Source organism: Balaenoptera physalus, assembly GCF_965194825.1.
Source record: "Balaenoptera physalus genome assembly, chromosome: 12".
NCBI classification, from domain to species: Eukaryota; Metazoa; Chordata; class Mammalia; order Artiodactyla; family Balaenopteridae; genus Balaenoptera; species Balaenoptera physalus.
The window spans coordinates 58,643,460-58,663,455 of NC_138897.1; the positions used below are offsets into that span (position 1 = coordinate 58,643,460).

General features: G+C 39.2%; 1 protein-coding gene across 16 annotated transcripts in view; it reads right to left on the reverse strand.

Moving 5' to 3' along the window:
• GREB1L (GREB1 like retinoic acid receptor coactivator) overlaps positions 1-19,996 on the reverse strand; it is a 263,389-nt gene that overhangs the window by 195,592 nt on the left and 47,801 nt on the right. Inside the window, exon 2 of one of the 16 annotated variants that reach the window (XM_082418583.1) lies at positions 11,283-13,346. The exons of the other annotated variants lie outside the window; for them this stretch is intronic. The gene's annotated coding sequence lies outside the window, so the exon portion shown is untranslated. The remainder of the gene's footprint in view (positions 1-11,282; positions 13,347-19,996) is intronic. 16 annotated transcript variants of the gene reach the window in all.

Genomic DNA, 19,996 nt, shown 5'->3' on the forward strand with positions numbered 1-19,996 from the left:
TGCCGTAGGGTTTTGGGACAGAGGATATGATCTCTGTTAAAAGGATAACTCTGGCTCTGAATGGAGAAAAGATTGTAAGAGGGAGAAGGCCACTGCAGTCATTCAAGTAAGAGAAGATGGTGGTTGGAACTATGGTGGGAAAATGGACAGACTGAGGACCTATTCTGGAGACACACCTGCTGGCACATTGCATGCGGATAGGCTCAGGGAAAGAAAAACATAAAAAAATAACCCCTAGGCTTTTGACCTAAGCAACTAGGTATTTTCATTAACTGAAAGGGGGAAGAAAAGGAGAAAAGCAGGTATGAGGTAGGTGGAGTGGCTATGTAGGGGATTCAAGAGTTGCATTTTACACATATTATATTTGAGATACCTATTAGATATACAAATGGAGGTATAAAGCAGACAGTTGCACGTATGTATCTGGAGTTCTGGAGAAAGGTCACACATACTTTTTTTCATCTAAATGAAAAATATTATTAGAAAAACAAACTCAAGAGCGGTGGGGACTGCATGTTTAAATTTACTCTGGAGGCAACTGTACCTCAAATATTGAAGTGCTGAAAAAACACAGGACAGTGTGAAGTAGTAACTATAAAACCCAAACCTGAAATATCACTTTTGATTTGTCTGCTTGATGTTCCTACCAGCTTAGCTCTAGTATTCCTCCACCAAAAAACATATGACTGACAACTCTTTGTAGCAGAGAATTACCACAATCAGGAAAACAATAATATGGGCTTAGCTAATGAAGATTTGAAATACTGTACTGATTCAGAAGCAAATGTATTGATTTTCTAGCTCAAGCCTGAACACAACAGTCCCTCACTGACAATATCTAGTAAGAGGCAACCTCAGGAAAGATCTGTCAGTGTTGCTACTTCAAAAGAAGAGAAAATTCTATGAGGGGCAACTGACTAAAAGGTGTTAATAATGCCTTTTTGGGGGGCGTTGTAGATCAATAGAATTTCATAGAGATATAAACACCTTCTGACTGGTTGCTCCTCAACACAGTCTCAGCTCCTGCTTGATTGGCTTTCTTACTCAACTACACATTCATCCATTCATCTTACTCAGTAGATGATTCATCATGGATTCAGAAAGGGAGAAAAGGAAGGCAAAAAGCATTTCAGCTCTTATAAGTAGAACTCTTAAAGTCCCAATAAGTATTACCTTATAAATTATACAATAAAACAGGTTCAAATAAGAAGCCAATGTGTTGAATTTAATAGACATGCAAATATCGAGAATTTTTACTTGGGCTGATTTCTTTACAGTGAGGTCTAACCCCACAAAACCCCTTTGTAAGATCAATAGGGCAGGAAGTGGCAAAGTCATAATCAGTGACCTTAGATCTTTTTGAAGTGCAAAGAAGCAGAGTAACAGCCTACAGGATAAAACTAACATCACACCTTTGAATCAGTAAGTGAAGAGAGAAGATCATTAACAGCTAACCTATTCTTTAGTGAGACTTTCAAAACCAATTAGAAAGTCTCTGAAAAATGTTATATTTATGCTTAATAGTTCAGTCCTTGTAAGAAATCCCCCCCACACCCATACATTTCAGAATTAAAAAAAAAAAAAACCCTACCAAAGCATAGTAATTTTCCTTTTGGGAACTTCTTTTTCTACTTTCAGTGTAAATCTGAGAGATTATTTGGTGGTTTCTGTGCAAGTCTAATAAATGACAGTAACGGCACCCAGGGGCTAAGAATAGTGTATATACACTTCAAGTTTTACCTTAAACGTGCCCATGTGAAGATCTAGACTTTAAGAACATGCTGCATTCAAAAGGCTTGGCAACATAGATTGAAAGTGATCATTAAGACCCTCTGAATACGGAATTCCCCCCTCCTTCCATAAAGTATATTACTGCAGTTCAATCCTGAGACATCCTTTGGGCAGTGTGTTATGTTTCTCCAATCTTCCAACCCCCGCCCCCTCAAAAAATCTTGTGCATCTTAGATCTTAGTCTGCTTTTCCTTAGTTTCAACATATTTATACACCCATAGAGAGGACGGGGGAAAAAGAGAAGAAAAAAGAAGAGAGAAGGAAGAAAGCAAAAGGCCATCAATGTTTAACATGGCAGAGTTAAGAAGTGGTAAATGCTGTCAAAGGCACATGGTCTAACAGGGCGTCCATGCTCTCAGCCTCTCTTCTCAAAGTTTCCTCCTCTTCTGTCTCCCTTCCTCTGTTTTCCTCCTTTTAGCAACCTCCTCCCACCCCAGTCTCTATGCCACCAATGGATACCGTGCCGAAGCAGGCCGAAAATCAAATGATGGATATGTTTCAACAGTCGTAATAAATTAGTGTAGCATATTAGAATTAGCCAGTTTAAAGATTTGGTAATTGGTTTGAGCCAAGCTAAGTATTCCAAATTAGTAATTCCTCATTCAACAAATTTGGGAAAATAAAACAACGATGTTTTGTTATTTCCAATCAGACCTCACAACCAGCAATAAAAGTCTGATAGGATTTATCTGACATGTAATCAAATCATGTCCTCTAGCTATTTCTAGTCTTTTAATAGGAAAAATGACCACAGGAGACCTAAATAATATTTCAGTTCCACCACTTCTAGGCTTTCTCCCAAAATTTCGCCAATGTTTAGGGTTCTAGAGCACGAAAAGAATGCAGGTACCTCAAATGCTTCTAATTCATGGGCCTAAAGTTCTCTGGGAACAAGCTATACATGGATACTATTTGCTAAAAGGAGTAGTTGGGCTCCCAGGGTGGGGGGGCAGGGGGAAGGAGGTGGATCTGCTAGGAACTAAGATGTTCTGAGTCAAAAGACAGCCTCTGGGAGAGAGTTTCTGCACACAGGCTTCCCTCCCAGGATACCAGCAACCAAGGATGCGCTTCCTCCTGTTAAGTTCTACAAAGCAAACAAAACTTGCCATCCTCGCTCCAACAATGCACATAGATAAGGGAGGCCAAAATTCCTTTAAGAACCAATGAAATAAATGGCAAATTATCTCAATTACACTAAATGATTCTACGACAATCTGCAAGAATATTTATATGTTCTTTTCTGAATAGCGTTCTGCCAGATATCAAACACTCTCCAAATGCCAGCAACATGGAGGGTATCACACATACTGAATTAAACACAGGCTCTACCTTCCAAACACGGAGACAACACAGGAAAGACTCAAACTTCCTTTAGGCATATGCTAGGCATGGCTGGATCTTGGGTAACCCTTACAGTGCCGGAAAGGCCTCCCTGAAATTAAGCTGGAGAATAATTCTCTAAGAGTGAGAGTCTAATTGTAGGGTAGTGTGACTTTATTCAGATAGGCAGCCTTTTTCCTTCCTACTCAGAAATGTTGTGTGTGTTCGGGAGGGTAGGGAATAGGGAGTATTTCAAGGTAATATTTCAAGAAAAGATGATGAGAAAGGGGAGAAAATAGCATAAAGCAAGAACATAGCAGTGAAAGAAGTTTTCCATAATAGTTTTGTATAATGCCTGGCATGTAGGTGGACATATGAGTTAAAAGTTATTCCATTCTTCCTACTTATTTTGGGCTGATTTTATAGAACAAAACAACGTAACTACATCAAAGCATCTGCAAAGATAAAATCTAGGGACTTTTCAAAACCCAAAGCATGTTTGGAGAGGGGGAGGGGAAGGGGAAGAGGCAACGGAAGTTAGAGGAGGATAAAATAGTTACAAAACTGGCTTTTGAACAAAAGCAAATAGCATAAAACACTTATGAGTGTTTTCATTCATACTATTTCTTCCTAAATCAATGAAAACATTGGCTTATGATAGATTTACACCAGAGTGAAACTCTTGACAACTTCAAAATCAACTTCATGTTTGGGTTCCATTCTTTGAGGTGATGAATAGTGGGAAATCAGTGAAGGAATGTCACTTGAAGTCAGTAATTTATCATGAACCAAAATGGCTAAGTGCCCCATAAACTGCAATGATCCATTTCCTATTAGCATCACACAACAGAAGGCAGCCTCACCTGCATTAACAAGTCTTATGACCTCCGCAGGCAGAGAGGCTAATGTTAGGAAATAGATTATTTTTGTTCTGTTATAAATGTTCATTATTATACCATAAAAAAATTTTTAAGGATATAAACTACTGATTGATTTATTAAGGAATTCTTTTAAAAGGTTTTCCCCATCTTAGGCTTTTTTATTATATTTTTACAAATTTAATCCTGGTAAAGTAGTTTCACTCTTTTTGGTCAAGCTCTACCTGGTTTTCTGTATGTAATACATGCTTCTTTTACCATAATGTCAAATATCAGGACAAACTACAATCAAAATAATTCCCTGCTCCCTACAAAATTTAGGTGACACTGACAGTTTTTCAATGTCCCAAGTTTCAAAATATATATCCCTTTTAAATTTGGGCAAATACTAGTTTTCCTAATTCGAAGAAAAGGCATGAAAATAGCATGTCATGATTTGAAACTAAGTAAAACTGTTAAGGTAGTTAAGTTCAATACTTTCCCATAAAACAGTCTAACTAACAGTTTAAACGTGTTAGTGGGTCACATCCATATGACTAGTGACACTCTTGCCTACAAACATGGTCAGGAGTTACCTTCCTCAAACAAATGGTATCACTTCCAAACAGAAAGAAAAAAGAAAAACAAACCCAAATGGCAAGATGAGAAAAGCAACTAAGGAAAATGGGTACTATATAAAAAGATTAGGAAAATAGGACTATTTACTAAGATACTATACATCTATAATTTTTTAAAACCTCCTCCTTTGAAATGAATCACACACACAAAAATCATTTTATCTGAAGGTACCATTTTTGCTTAATTTTTAACTGCAGAATATAGTTTAAAATGCCCTATGTATTTTTACTGTATCTTTGAAGATTCTTCAGCCTTCCCTCCACCCCTTCATTTTTTTCCCTCAAAAGAAACATTAACAAACTTGGAAAACAAAAAAGTATATGGCAAACTATTTTTAATCATTTACACTCAATTATGAGCACCCCGAGAACAATTTCATAAAGTCACAAGTTCCCAGGGGGACAAAGAGGAATTAGACATGGTCCATGTCCTCAAGGTGCTTATAGTCTATTGAGGGATATAGGATACACTCATAAATAAGAAAAAAAATTTTAAAAACCCTAAGTGCATTATTATAAAATAAGTATTGAATATATTAAATATATCACAGAACTTTTCAAGTATCAGGACTAAAAAAAATACTTGTTGACTCATTAAAGAGAATTTTAGGAAATAAGAGAGAAAAGGAGAGAGAACAAACTATGACCTGGGGTGATGGGAAGAATTCATGGAAGGGGACAACTTAAGATTGGTGTCTAAGAATGAGCAATTTAGTGTACTGATAATTTCAACATTTTTTTTTCCAAACAAAATAATCTCCTGGAACATACAGGTTCCCATGTAAGTGTTGTCCCAGCTAGAATGTATCATTCTGAGTCTCCACATCAGCCAGCCTTTCATACTTGGACTTTTAACCTCTCCATTTCCTGAAATTCTCCCTCGCTGCCCATTCACCAAATGATGACCATCATTGTTATCCTTTCTCCTTTGCAATCACTAATAACCCTCAAGTCAGATGATCCCACCCACCAAGAACTAGAGGATCCTGAAGAGTTAAGGGCTGAATGTTTATCACCTTATTTATGCCAAGTAGATTTTAATCATCAGAAACTTTCCTGACTCTTTGAGAGAATGCCATACAAGGATAAACTAAAATAAAAAAAGTTATAAGGTGTCTCCAAAAAGGTACAAAAATATCTGTTGTAGTTCCTTCCAAGCTTTGCCCTGGATATTTGGGGACAGGTATTTACATGTTATACAGATTCCTAAGCATGACCATGCTCTTAACTCTTGCCCTCTCTCACCTTGTGTGGGTATTACAACTGCCCTCTACCAGGTCTCCTAGACCCTACAATATCCCCCACCCAGTGCATTCTCTATGCTTCTGTCAGGAAAATCTTTCTAGACCACAGCATGGTACACATAACACCCTTTGATAAAAAAATCTTCAGGGGATCTCAACTACTGATAGAGTGCAGTCCAATTCTTTAGCTGGTACTGCCCTGCCACTTTTCGCCTCAAGGCACCCAGAGAAAATGCAAGAATATTTATGGAGCACATATAGATAACCAGAGACTTCTTGCAACAAGAAGTACAAGCATCCCTAATGGCTTGAGGGCAAAGCAGTATCACTGCCTAGCACAATTCATTCCTAGCCCAGCACAAGGGCTGGGAAAATCTGGTTAGGTAATCTGCCCTCTTCAACCATATCTCTCATTTTTTCTCTACAGCAAGGCTTCTCAAACTTTACTGTGCATACGGGCCACTTGGGATCTTGTGAAAATGAAAATTCTGATTCGCTAGGTCTGGGATGAGACTTGAAATTCAGCATTTCTAACAAGCTTCCAGGTGGGGCCGGCTCTCCTGGTCCGAGGACTGCACTCTAAGTAAGGAGACTATGGCAATGGTCCTCAACCGAGGCTGTACCTGAAAATCACCTGTGAAGCTTAAAAAAGCCAGCTGCCCAGGCTACAACTCAGACCAACCAGAATCTTTAGAAAAATTGTTTTTAAAGCTCCGCAGGTGACTTTAATGTGCTGTCAAAGTTGCATTTTCTACTTCAGCCAAACAAACCGTTCTCTCATTATTCCCCCTTCCCTGTATCTCTGCCCCTTCTCTGCTCAGGTAAGTCCTGCCCTCCTTGTAGGACCTGTTGCTAGTCCTCCCTCTAGGAAGATGTCTCCAACCCTGGATAATATCTGCTGGACCCTCTGAGACCCTCTATACTGCCTGTCCCGTCCTTATCCTCTGTCCTGCATCAGCAGTGGAGTGTGTGCTGATCCAAACAGGTGCTGTTTATTACCCATCTTCACACTCTCAGGACCTGGCAGGTACAAATGTTAGATGTACCTTGCTATGACTTTGAGATGCACTTTTCGGGAAATTCAGCAAATAACAGCAAATGAGTTCTTTCGTGTCTGAAGAGAAAAACACAAAACAAAAAAGTCCTCATAGAGCACAAGTGCTTTCTCAGCCAGGAAGGGATATTTTCAGGACTTGACCCTGTCTGCCAGACAGGTGCAGAGATCTCTCAGTTAAGTTCCTCTTCGTTAAGGATAGCAGAACTTCTAACCAGTCACTAAGATTAGCTCTCAGAAAAGGGTAAAAAGGAAGAAAGAAGCCAGAGCCCAGGGTCATGACCTTTAGGGTAAGATGTGAAGAGGCTCAAATAACAAGCCACTCCCCCCATGGGGAAGCAAGAATTCTCTGGGCATGATGGTCACGGGAGCCCATTCAAATCTGGGAATGAATGCACTGGGTCCTCCAATTTAACGAACTAATTCCCTAACCACTCCATTTTTGGATATAAAAGGCTCTTAGTGCCATAAATATACAGAAAAAGAAAGGAATTGTCAATATAGGTATTTTCAAAACCTGAGTTCATGAAATGCTTAGTTAATGGAGTAACTATCTCATATCAGTCTCTTGGCCAGAAAATATTTTCAATATGAAATAAGAAAATTAAAACAAAAACAGAAACAGGTGGACTTCTAGTGATGAGAGTGAGTCACAGAAGACAGACCAAGGGAAATCCATCACAATTCCAAACTGAGAAAAATTTAAATTGAGAGATTGAGGGTCACTGATAAAGATATTGATCTCTGAAGTAAAATAGGCCTGGATTCAAATCCTGACTCTGTCTACTCTGTGTCCTCAGGCAAATTCCTTTGCCTTTCTAGGCCTCAGTTTTCTCTCTGTGAAATGGGGATCCTAAGGGCAACTCATGCATCTATTTTAAATGATAAATGTGGCCATTTCTCCAACAATGTCTACCACACAATAAGTGCTAAAAATGTCACATAGTGGTTATATTACAGTGACCTACACTTAGACCCTACCAAGCCACACACATTTTCCTGAACTTGCAGACATGTTTTTAATGCCTCAATGCTTCTGCACACTATGGTTTTGGCCTGGAATGACCCTCTCAACTTCCTCCCCTCCTCCTCTGCCAAAATAATAATAATTATTACTACTATTATTAATTATTGCTACTATTATTATTAATTTGTTTTGAAGTCACACTTCCATACAACCTCCTCTCCTCTGGGTGTTTTCCCTGTCACCTCCACCATCAGAGGCTGTCTCCTGTGCTCCTAGAACATATCAGAGGGACCTGTATTGGAGTACACGTCACACTCTGAATTGTGAGCACCTGTGTTTCTTTCTCTTCTTTGTGAATTTCTAGAGCCATGCTGTCCAAAGTGGTCACCACTAGCCTCATGTGCCACTATTAACATTTAAATTAATTAAACATAAATTAAAATTAAAATTCAGTTCCTCAGTCTCATGAGCCACATTTCAAGTGTTCAAGAGACACATGTGGCTATGAATACTGTCTTGGGCCATCATCACAGAATATTCTGTTAAACAGCACTGTTCAACCTCTTGGGCAGGGATCATGTCTTGTTTATTCCTAGTGCCTAGCACTTACTATAGTGAGTTTGTAAATGAATGACAATATCGACAAATACAGGCATGTCTATACATACTCTTCTGGCTGAATGAGAAAGGATTAATTATTCATTTATGTTTAAGCCTAGAAGAGAAAATGTGTATGAAATACCTAGCATGAAGGCCACCACAAGGCAGGCAATGAATAAAGGGTGCTTAATCATATGAATGAGTTGGTTGAAAAGTCGACCCTTGCTTTCTGATATAATTCGTAAAGGTATTCTGCCAGAAGACCATTAAGATTTTATTTTAAGGGAAGTCTCTACAATGGTTGAATGGTCAGTCCTATTTGGTAGTTTGGTTGTATCTTACTTGCCTAATCTTGCCAAGTCTACTTGCTCCTTAATCTCAGCACCAGAGTATATTCCTCCTCACGAGAGTGTGAAAATCAGCTCTGTGATGTCTCCAACGGACTCAGACCAGGCCAGCAGCATGGCCAACAGAAAACATTTCTCCTGAGGCCGGGTCAGGCTGCAAGACAACTCCTGTGAATCGTGCTTTCTTCCCTATGATTTCCCCAGCCTCTCTCTGTCCGTTGCCCACACTGAACAAAGATTGCTGAGATACCCAGCTACTAAACTGCCCCTGCTTCACGATACCACCCAGTCTAGTGTTGGTCATCTCTTCCCTTGTCCCTTCTAAAATCATTCAGCCAAGTCCAAACCCTACAAAAAGACCTGTATCTTGCTGGGTGTCCCACAGTCCCCCTGCTGTGCTCTCTCCTCTGCTGCATCAAGTTAATAAATTTTAACTATGATTATGGTAGCTTTCCCGTGGTCTTTCCCCTGTGACCAAACTTCAGGACCTATCCTGTAATGGCATTCATTCCATGCCATATAATTTTCCAAGCAGAAAGTGACAGAATTTCTTTTGCTCATTGATTTTCTGGTCAAGAGCCATGTTTCTGAATTCAGCCATAAAAAGAATTGAAGCACTGATACATGCTCCAACATGGATGAACCTTGAAAACATTATGCTCAGGGAAAGAAGCCAGACACAAAAGGCTACATACTGTGTAACTGTATGTATATGAAGTGTCCAGAATAGGCAAACTCAGAGATAGAAGATATTAGTGGTTGCCAGAGGCCAGTGGGAGGCAGAAATGGGAGTGACTGCTGATGGGGATGGACTTTCTTTTTAGGGTGATGAAAATGTTCTGGAATTATATAGTAGTAATGGTTGCATAACTTTGTGGATATACTAAAACCATTGAACTCTACACTTTGAAAGGGTGAATTTTATGGTATGTGAATTATATCTCAATTTTAAAAAGAACTGTTTCTGCCTTTGACTGGGAGTACAGTTTTCTGTCCAAGTGACAGAACCATCAAGGAAAAACAGTGTCTTAAAGCAAGCTCATCAAACTATTTTGGATGGAGTTACTAATTGATCCCAGTAGCACCTCACAAGGTTTCTCAAGTAAATCATTCTATCTTGTCTTTATTCATGTTCATGCCTAGTTTGTTTCCTTCTCATTTGTTGATTCCACCTATTTCTCTAAAGCCCATCAGTTCTGTCTTTGGAAATTTTACAATAAAACTGCCCCAGCAGATAAAACTCTTCAAATGTTGTTCTATAATTAAAACCAATGCACAGATATCGCTTTTCTGGCCCTCTTGTCTCCACCTTACCCAAAGTACACATCCCAAGATGGTGTTGGGCATAGAAGAGTTAAACAGGGATGCCCCAGAGCTGCCGGTATTGGAGCAGGTCTAAGGATGCCAGACAGGACATATTCAGGTTCTATGCAATGCAAGATCTACTTTCAACTGGAATTACAAATAGGAAGTGGCACTTCCCTCAGAAATAGCTTAAAACACCCCATCTACTGCCATGCCACACAAACATTCATCTCACAGAGAAAAAAGGCACCTAATCAAGAGACCACTGAAAACAAAGAGGCACAGAATGGCAGCACCATAAACGGATGATGTGGACAACCAGTACTAGGCAAAGCATATTCACAGGAAGGATAGCCTTGTACAAAAATCTAGCATGTGGAAATGGTATTTGAGCCTGCTCTGGAGCAAGTATCAATACATTAGTAAAACACAAGGACTTTTCTACTTTTCTGTGGTTTGTAATTAAGATTCTCAAGCAAGGGGCAGGCATCCCCGTACTAAAGCCGGCGATGTAGGACACAAACAGAGTTCAACCCACATCACGGCAGAGAATGGTCCCTGGCTACGCGGTAAGAGCTATCACCAGCTTCCCAGAGAGGAAGAAAGTGAAAACCCATTAAAACATTTACAGTTCATACTATAGAATATTCAGAGTAAACTATGTAGAGCAGTGATTCTTACTTCACAAGTGTGGCTTCTGTTATTCTTCATAAATCTTTCAGCCTTTTGGTGTCATTACATAGAGATACCTGCACACATGGGTGTGCTGGTGGTTTCAGGGCCCCTAGAAATTCCACAATCCACCCCTCATGCCCCAAAGTAGTCTCTACTTAATTTATTCTCTTTCTTTAAGGTTTGAGTCCCCAGTGAAACGCTTGAATTTAGCCCTACAAGGAAAGCCCAGGCGACCAGTTACTTCGCCTACTTCACAGTTAAGTCCAAGATTGGCTGATTCACAATTTCAGCATGTTGTTTAATACAAAGCCATCCTGTTCACAATATCTTCAGGAAACATTGGTTCCTCTCTTCTTCCCTCCTTTAGCAGTATAAAAGAATAAAAATATGGGTTTTCTCTGACCCTGTACTCATTCACCCAACACACACTGAGTACCAGGTACTACACCAGGTGTCGGGAACACAAAAGAGAAAAAGCACTTACTCCGTAATGGTGAAACACGCATGTGCCCAACAGGGAAATGCCCCAGGTGTCCCTAACTCAGGGTGACAGTGAGTCAGAGAAGGCTTCACCACAGAGGTAACACTGGAACTGACTTGAGCCAGGCTTTCCTCAGGCAAACGCGTCTGAGAGAGCAGGGGCAGGGAGTGCATTCCAGGCTAGCCAAGGGGACAGTGTGTGCAAAGTCACTGAGATGTGAGAATGCTTTGGGTTTCAGAAACAAAGGAGCAAGTCCTCAGTGAGGCTCGGGCACAGCCTGGGCAGGTGGGAGAGGAGATGAAACAGCCTGATTATGATCTGTGATCACCTGGCTGAAGAATATGGCAGAATATTGGCCTCGGAATCATTTTTAATGACATCAGTGGAATGATACAGAAAACTCCTTTAGAGAATGAATTGCTTGCCTGGAAAAACATCCTACAGTAGGACAAATATTGCTCATAGTAAAGCACTTTGAAAAAGGGAAATCTCTATCTAAACGACAGCTAATAATGTCACTTGTACAGGTCTGCTAAATGTTACACACCTTGAACCTACAATAAAGTTTCACCATAAACTTGAGATGTTCTACTTTAAATAAGCTGAGTTTTGGGGGTTTTTTGGGAATATAATATCCAAATCATGATTTAGAAAGAGAAATGGAACCATCGGCCCAGTAGTTAGGAATTAGATAAGCATTTATATAAAACGTAATTTTGGGGACTTCCCTGGTGGCGCAGTGGTTAAGAATCCACCTGCCAATGCAGGGGACATGGGTTCGATCCCTGGTTGGGGAAGATCTCACATGCCGCAGAGCAACTAAGCTTGTGCGCCACAACTACAGAGCCTGCGCTCTAGAGCCCACAAGCCAAAACTACTGAGCCCGTGTGCCACAACTACTGAAGCCCGCGCACCACAACTACTGAAGCCCACGCGCCTAGAGCCCGTGCTTCGCAACAAGAGAAGCCACCGCAATGAGAAGCCTGTGCACCGCAACGAAGAGTAGCCCCCCGCTCACCGCAACTAGAGAAAGCCCGCATGCAGCAACGAAGACCCAACGCAGCCAAAATTAAATAAATAAATTTATTTTTTTTAAATGTAATTTTTCTTAAAAAGTAACAACATTTTTTACATTCGAGTATTGTGATATCAAGATAAAGCAAACTTAGTGGTTTAAATACCAAAAGATGAATCATCCATTTCATACAAAATACAAGCAACTTATCTGAAAACTAAAGGCTAAAAAACTTTATCCTTGAAATATGGTAAGACCATTAGAATTCACTGTAGCCTCCTCACTCTCTTTTTTGGCTACATCTGGAAGGTAATTAAAATGATCCATTTGGGAGTTGAATGAAGAAGTAGAACAGGAAACCAGGTGTTCATGCTATTATATTTTCCAACACTCCAAGGCCAAAGCCCACTTTACCTTTTCCATTTCCCAGAAGCCAGGTAGCAGCACAGCATTTGTCAGCAACCATGAAGACAGAGCAGTAAGTCACTACTAAGCTCCTATAACACATCCAGCTCAGTCAATATAGCCAGTGAGCTGCTGGTTATGAATAAAGTAGCTCTGATGGAGCCCTTTTTTGCATTTTCTACAAACACTATGCATTGTCAGCAGGAAAACCTCCTTGCCTTCATAATTCTGGAGGCAATTAGCAGCAACCAAGAATGCAGCCTGTTGCTGTATTCAGCAGCAACTGTACTTTTCTCATCCAGATAAACACAGACTGTTCCCCTTCCTACGTAAAATCAAGGGCAAGACTGAGTGCAAAGTAAACTTGAATCAACCGGCACAAGATAATTATTTAAGCCAGTGTCAGCAAAATGGTAGTTTACATTCTATCCAAATAGGTACATATATTAAGAACAAGACTAAAATGCATATTTTACTGAAGCTCCCCTCTGGTGAATCTTCACCATTGTACTTCAGGGAACCAAAAAGAAAGAGAGATGGCTGTTAGCAGTTTCCTTTCAGTAAATCAGAGTCCCCTCAATGGGTTGGGTAGCTCAATCTCTAACTGATGGGTATGATGTGCAGTCTTCATCTTCTCGTCCTCAGCCCTAGGAGGGTGAACAAGAAAGAGAAAGAAAGCATGGTGGCCTTAAAAAATTCACGTCAGTTTTTTCAATTCCTCAGTCAAGAAGAAGTCACCATAGGCTAAGTCTACACAGAACAGTTATGGTGACCCACACGCTCAGTGATAAAAGGAGTAATTTCTAAAACCAAAGCAAGCCGCTTAAATCAGGGGCTACCCCATACTCCCTGCCAGGCATGGACTTGGGAATGGAAGGAAGAAGTCTAGGAAGAAACGTTCCCACATCCATTCCCCCGGAAAGAAGGAAGAATAACAAGAGAGGTGGGAGTGAGTGTCTTCTATTTGAAAAGTATGTCTCTCTTCTGGTGTATCTCAGACTTGCTGTTCTCCTGCTACCACATGGTCCCTCAACATCCTCATTACACCAGTCTTGAGACACACACTGTGTATGGCTATGTAAATGTGTTTTAATTAAAGGGCCTGGTTGCTATGACTATCATTGCTGTTAACGTAACTTTCCTCATTTCAAAATGGGGATAGTAATATCTACCTCACGTGGGTTGCTATGCGGAATAACTTAAATCACTTTATAAACTGTAAAGGATTGCCTCAAATGTTATTTCTGAGTATAATAATGCCTTCATTTCATCATTACCTTATTGGCATTATACTTTATCAACCTCCCAAAATATATATTACAAAGTTAAATAAAACGTTTCTGTATCCCCGTGCTATTTTTCACTATTAAAAAAGAACTACACGGGATTTATTCTTGTCCATTTACATAAGTGCTATAATATTTACTGGGCAAAAAGCAGGCTCTTAATTACTATCCAAAGTTCTATTTTACAATGTAATTCCCTCTGCTAAAGTCAAGACAGGTAGAATGTCATCCAGAGAATACCAGAAAAGTAGAGGAGAGCTGTTTTTCTTAAATATAACTTCCCACGTTTCTTTGGAGTTTCAGAAGTGTAGGTTATATAAAAGATATTTTCACCTCAGCTCTCAAAAATCTCCTAGATGTATGCTCAGAGACAAACTATGAAAACAATAATATTTAATTAATATGAAATGAAGCCTTTTCATTTTTATTTGCTGTTGAAAAGTAAGAAATAACCCCGTTGGCATTTTTCAAAGCTGAGCTCACCACCATTCATTAATACGCAATACTGACTGGTCAGCTCAGAGGAGTGGTACTTGGTCCAAAAGCAGCCATCTGGCTGCAACCCTGCAGCGGCACAAACGCTTTCACTGGAGAAATGAGGGACTGTAGAATTTTGCTCCACAGACAGGCACACACCCATTCCCCCCAAGTGGAAAAAAAAGACTTTTTCTGGATAGACTTTTTGTTTATCTGGGTAAAAAAAATCCTCATGGACTATTTTCAGCTAACACAACCCAAAATGTCTTATGCACAACAAACAAAAAACAAAGCAACAACAACAAAGGCAATAATATTACACTAACATAATAAGTTAAAATAATTTTTAATTTATTATATGCAGATACATTTAAATTGATTTTGATATTCTTTTTCTCATACCACAAAGCTGTTAAAACCTATTATAGACTCTTCCTCCACTTCATTAGATTTTTTTTTTAACGTCTTTATTGGAGTATAATTGCTTTACAATGGTGTGTTAGTTTGTTCTTTATAACAAAGTGAATCAGCTATACATATACATATATCCCCACACTTCATTAGATTAACACCTCTACCAAATGAAAAGATGGTAACTTTAACTCTCATGCTTGGTATAGAAATATATTCAATGGCAGTGTTTCTCTAGTTAAAGGTGGGAGTGAGTCCAAAGGTACTTGGCTGTTACAGGGAACAAACATATGGGGTCTTGTTTTTTTTTTAATTTTTATTGGAGTATAGTTGCTTAACAATGTTGTATTCGTTTCTACTGTACAGCAAAGTGAATCAGTTATACATATACATATACCCACTCTTTTTTAGATTTTTCCATTTAGGTCACCACAGATCATTGAGTAGGGTTCCCTGTGCTAAACAGTAGGCTCTCATTAGTTATCTATTTTATACATAATAGTCTATATATTAAATTAAAAGTTATTTTTAGTAACGTAAGAAAAATAGATAATTTCAATTAAGCACAGATGACAGGGTTGAATCTGAATGTATGATAATAAACAATTACAAATATTAGGGTCATGTATTAGGGAATATGTATTTCAAATAGCAATGAACACTGTAGTCCATTTTAACAAAAGACTTCCTCGCCTCCCCTAGGAGCTACTTTTACTGAGTACCAGTAGTGTGGTGGAGTGTACAGCTCTTTAGAACAATGTGTACAAGTTCTTGTTCTAAGTTCTGGTGTGGGAAAAAATAGCATGTGTGACTAATTACACACTCTATTTCTTAAACAAACAAATAAAAAATTCACACCCCAAAATAGTTTCACAGAATTAATCTTTTAGAGGGTAAGCTCATTTGGAAAGCCATGGCACCAACTGGACTTAACACAGCCTACACAATGGAGAGACTACAGAACTACATGATTAGAATTAGATTTATAAAATGCCACTTAAAAATTGGAATTGAGAATCTCTGGCCTATTGTTATCATCCACTCTAGGTTCAATCAACTTCGCAGGGTTAATTTGCTCCAGCCATGACTACAACCCTCAGAACTGCCTCTTGCTAAACCATTTCATCTCTTCTATTCAAGGCCAAATCTCTAAAAATTTATACAAAAAACAGTTGAAGTGCTGAAGAGAACGGCAAATGGGCTATCTGGTATCCAAGGACAGTGATAATCCTCAAGTCCACGGCTCAAAATGTTAAGCAAGATTTGTCAAAACCTCTATATTTAGACACTCACTTAAGAACCTAAGAAATCCGGGTTCTGGGTTACACACTCCAACCAACTGACAATCACTCCATTCATCTGAAGCGACCTTGGGGCAAGTTACTCAACCTTTTTTAGAGCCTGTTTCCTCATCTGAAAAATGAGGTTAATAGTACTACCACACAGGATTGTTGTAAAGATGAAACGAGATAGCCTATGTAAAGAGCTTAGTACTATATTTAGTACATAATAGGTAGTCAGTAAATATTTCTGCTACTGTTCCATCTTCACTTCTGCAGCCTCAGAATTGACCAGGTATTTATTACTCGTCTTTTGCTTAAACTCTCACGACTTAGTTCTTGAAAGTCCCACTGTGTTTCATTTTACCCCTAAAATCAATCTTAAACATGAAAATCATTTCCAAAGGTACCATTTCAATTACATCACAGACTCCCCCTTCCTGCTCAAATCCTTTCAGCCTACAGAATGAAGAATAAGCTCAATTTTCAGCCTGGTGTCACCTCAAAACACAAAGCACCTTTTCTTACCCCTGAGCATTCATTCTAGTCAAATAGATCTCCTAATCAATTCCATGGACACGTGATCCAAGTCCATGTGTGGGCACATCAGGACAGTCCACCCTCTAAACCAGTGCTACTCAAAGTGTGGTCCAGCAATTTGACTAAGTAATTTTAGTCTGCTGGATCTAATATTTTTTAAATGGAGGTTATATTTTGTATGTGTTTTAAACATTTTTTTCTAGTTATTTTTGCTTGTCATATTTTACAAAATTATTAGTCTACTTGAATTGAAAAGAAATAAACTGGTGCTTTACCACACACAGTTTGAGAAGCACTGCTTTAATGTACTGTCCTGCTCAATTAAATGCTATCTTCCTAGGACCCTAGAGCAAAGCTAGTCTCCCTTACCCAATGTGGTGGGTTCCAGGTAATCTGACCACTGAAGGTAACAGTAAGCTCTAAAGAACCCACTCTGCCTCAGGAGCAAACACAGTCGTCTATTATATACCTGTGTTAGTTGTTTTGCCCACTGGAATCTTGCTACAAGACAACTTACTATGGCATGGAATTTAATATAGGGTTAATCCATTTTGGCTCCTTTTAGCCATTCTCTAAGTTTTTTTCACTCCTTCAATGAGATGCTTCAGTTAGAAAAATATTTAAATAAGTCCTCCCACTGCATGAACCCTGAGGACAACATTATGAGGAAGGTCTAGTTGGTTTGTTCTTTCATCAGTAGTGTAGCTTCACCAACATCATCCCCTTATCTGTAAGAGGACTTTTACTAGTGCATTTTACATGAATATAAACCCCAGCCCCCATATGCAGAGCCAGGTACAGAAAGCTTCTATTGGAGATTTCTGATGATCAGGTGCACAAAAAATGGCCACCTATTTAAGCGGATGTCTGGCTAAGTTCCTTCTATCTTGAGTCAGAAATTTAATTTAACAAACTTTTTTTTAACATCTTTATTGGAGTATAATTGCTTTACAATGGTGTGTTAGTTTCTGCTGTATGAAAAAGTAAATCAGCTATACATATACATATATCCCCATATCTCCTCCCTCTTGCATCTCCCTCCAACCCTCCCTATCCCACCCCTCTACCTGGACACAAAGCACCGAGCTGATATCCCTGTGCTATGCAGCTGCTTCCCACTAGCTATCTATTTTACATTTGGTAGTGTATATATGTCCATGCCACTCTCTCACTTCGTCCCAGCTTACCCTTCCCCCTCCCCATGTCCATTCCTGTCTTGCCCCTAGGTTCTTCAGAACCTTTTTTTTCTTTTTCTTTTTCTTTTTTTAGATTCCATATATATGTGTTAGCATACGGTATTTGTTTTTCTCTTTCTGACTTACTTCACTCTGTATGACAGACTCTAGGTCCATCCACCTCACTACAAATAACTCAGTTTCATTTCTTTTTATGGCTGAGTAATATTCCATTGTATATATGTGCCACATCTTCTTTATCCATTCACCTGTTGATGGACACTTAGGTTGCTTCCATGTCCTGGCTATTGTAAATAGAGCTGCAATGAACATTGTGGTACATGACTCTTTTTGAATTATGGTTTTCTCAGGGTACATGCCCAGTAATGGGAATGCCAGGTCATATGGTGGTTCTATTTTTAGTTCTTTGAGGAACCTCCATACTGTTCTCCATAGTGGCTGTATCAATTTATATTCCCATCAACGGTGTGAGAGGGTTCCCTTTTCTCCACACCCTCTCCAGCATTTATTGTTTGTTGATTTTTCTTTTAAATTTTATTTATTTATTTATTTATTTATTTATTTATTTATGGCTAGTTGGGTCTTCGTTTCTGTGCGAGGGCTTTCTCCAGTTGCGGCAAGTGGGGGCCATTCTTCATCACGGTGTGCGGGCCTCTCATTATCGCGGCCTCTCTTGTTGCAGAGCACAGACTCCAGACGCGCAGGCTCAGTAATTGTGGCTCACGGGCCTAGTTGCTCCGTGCATGTGGGATCTTCCCAGACCAGGGCTCGAACCCGTGTCCCCTGCATTGGCAGGCAGATTCTCAACCACTGCGCCACCAGGGAAGCCCTGTTTGTCGATTTTTGATGATGGCCATTCTGACTGGTGTGAGGTGATACCTCATTGTAGTTTTGATTTGCATTTCTCTAATGATTAGTGATGTTGAGCATCCTTTCATGTGTTTGTTGGCAATCTGTATACCTTTGGAGAAATGTCTGTTTAGGCCTTCTGCCCATTTTTGGATTGGGTTGTTTGTTTTTTTGATTTTGAGCTGCACGAGCTGCTTGTAAATTTTGGAGATTAATCCTTTGTCAGTTGCTTCATTTGCAAATATTTTCTCCCATTCTGAGGGTTGTGTTTTCATCCTGTTTATGGTTTCCTTTGCTGTGCAAAAGCTTTTAAGTTTCATTAGGTCCCATTTGTTTATTTTTGTTTTTATTTCCATTTCTCTAGGAGGTGGGTCAAAAAGGATCTTGCTGTGATTTATGTCATGGAGTGTTCTGCCTATGTTTTCTTCTAAGAGTTTTATAGTGTCTGGCCTTACATTTAGGTCTTTAATCCATTTTGAGTTTATTTTTGTGTATGGTGTTAGGGAGTGTTCTAATTTCATTCTTTTTCATGTAGCTCTCCACTTTTCCCAGCACCACTTATTGAAGAGGCTGTCTTTTCTCCATTGTATATTCTTGCCTCCTTTATCAAAGATAAGGTGACCATATGTGCATGGGTTTATCTCTGCGCTTTCTATCCTGTTCCATTGATCTATATTTCTGTTTTTGTGCCAGTACCATACTGTCTTGATTACTGTAGGTTGTAGTATAGTCTGAAGTCTGGGAGCCTGATTCCTACAGCTCCGTTTTTCTTTCTCAGGATTGCTTTGGCTATTCGGGGTCTTTTGTGTTTCCACACAAATTGTGAAAATTTTTGTTCTAGTTCTGTGAAAAATGCCATTGGTAGCTTGATAAGGATTGCATTGAATCTGTAGATTGCTTGAGGTAGTATAGTCATTTTCACAATGTTGATTCTTCCAATCCAAGAACATGGTATATCTCTCCATCTGTTGGTATCATCTTTAATTTCTTTCATCAGTGTCTTATAGTTTCCTGCATACAGATCTTTTGTCTCCTTAGGTAGGTTTATTCCTAGGTATTTTATTCTTTTTGTTACAATGGTAAATGGGAGTGTTTCCTTAATTTCTCTTTCAGATTTTTCATCTTGAGTGTACAGGAATGCAACAGATTTCTGTGCATTAATTTTGTATCCTGCTACTTTACCAAATTCATTGATTAGCTCTCATAGTTTTCTGGTGGCATCTTTAGTATTCTCTATGTATAGTATCATGTTATCTGC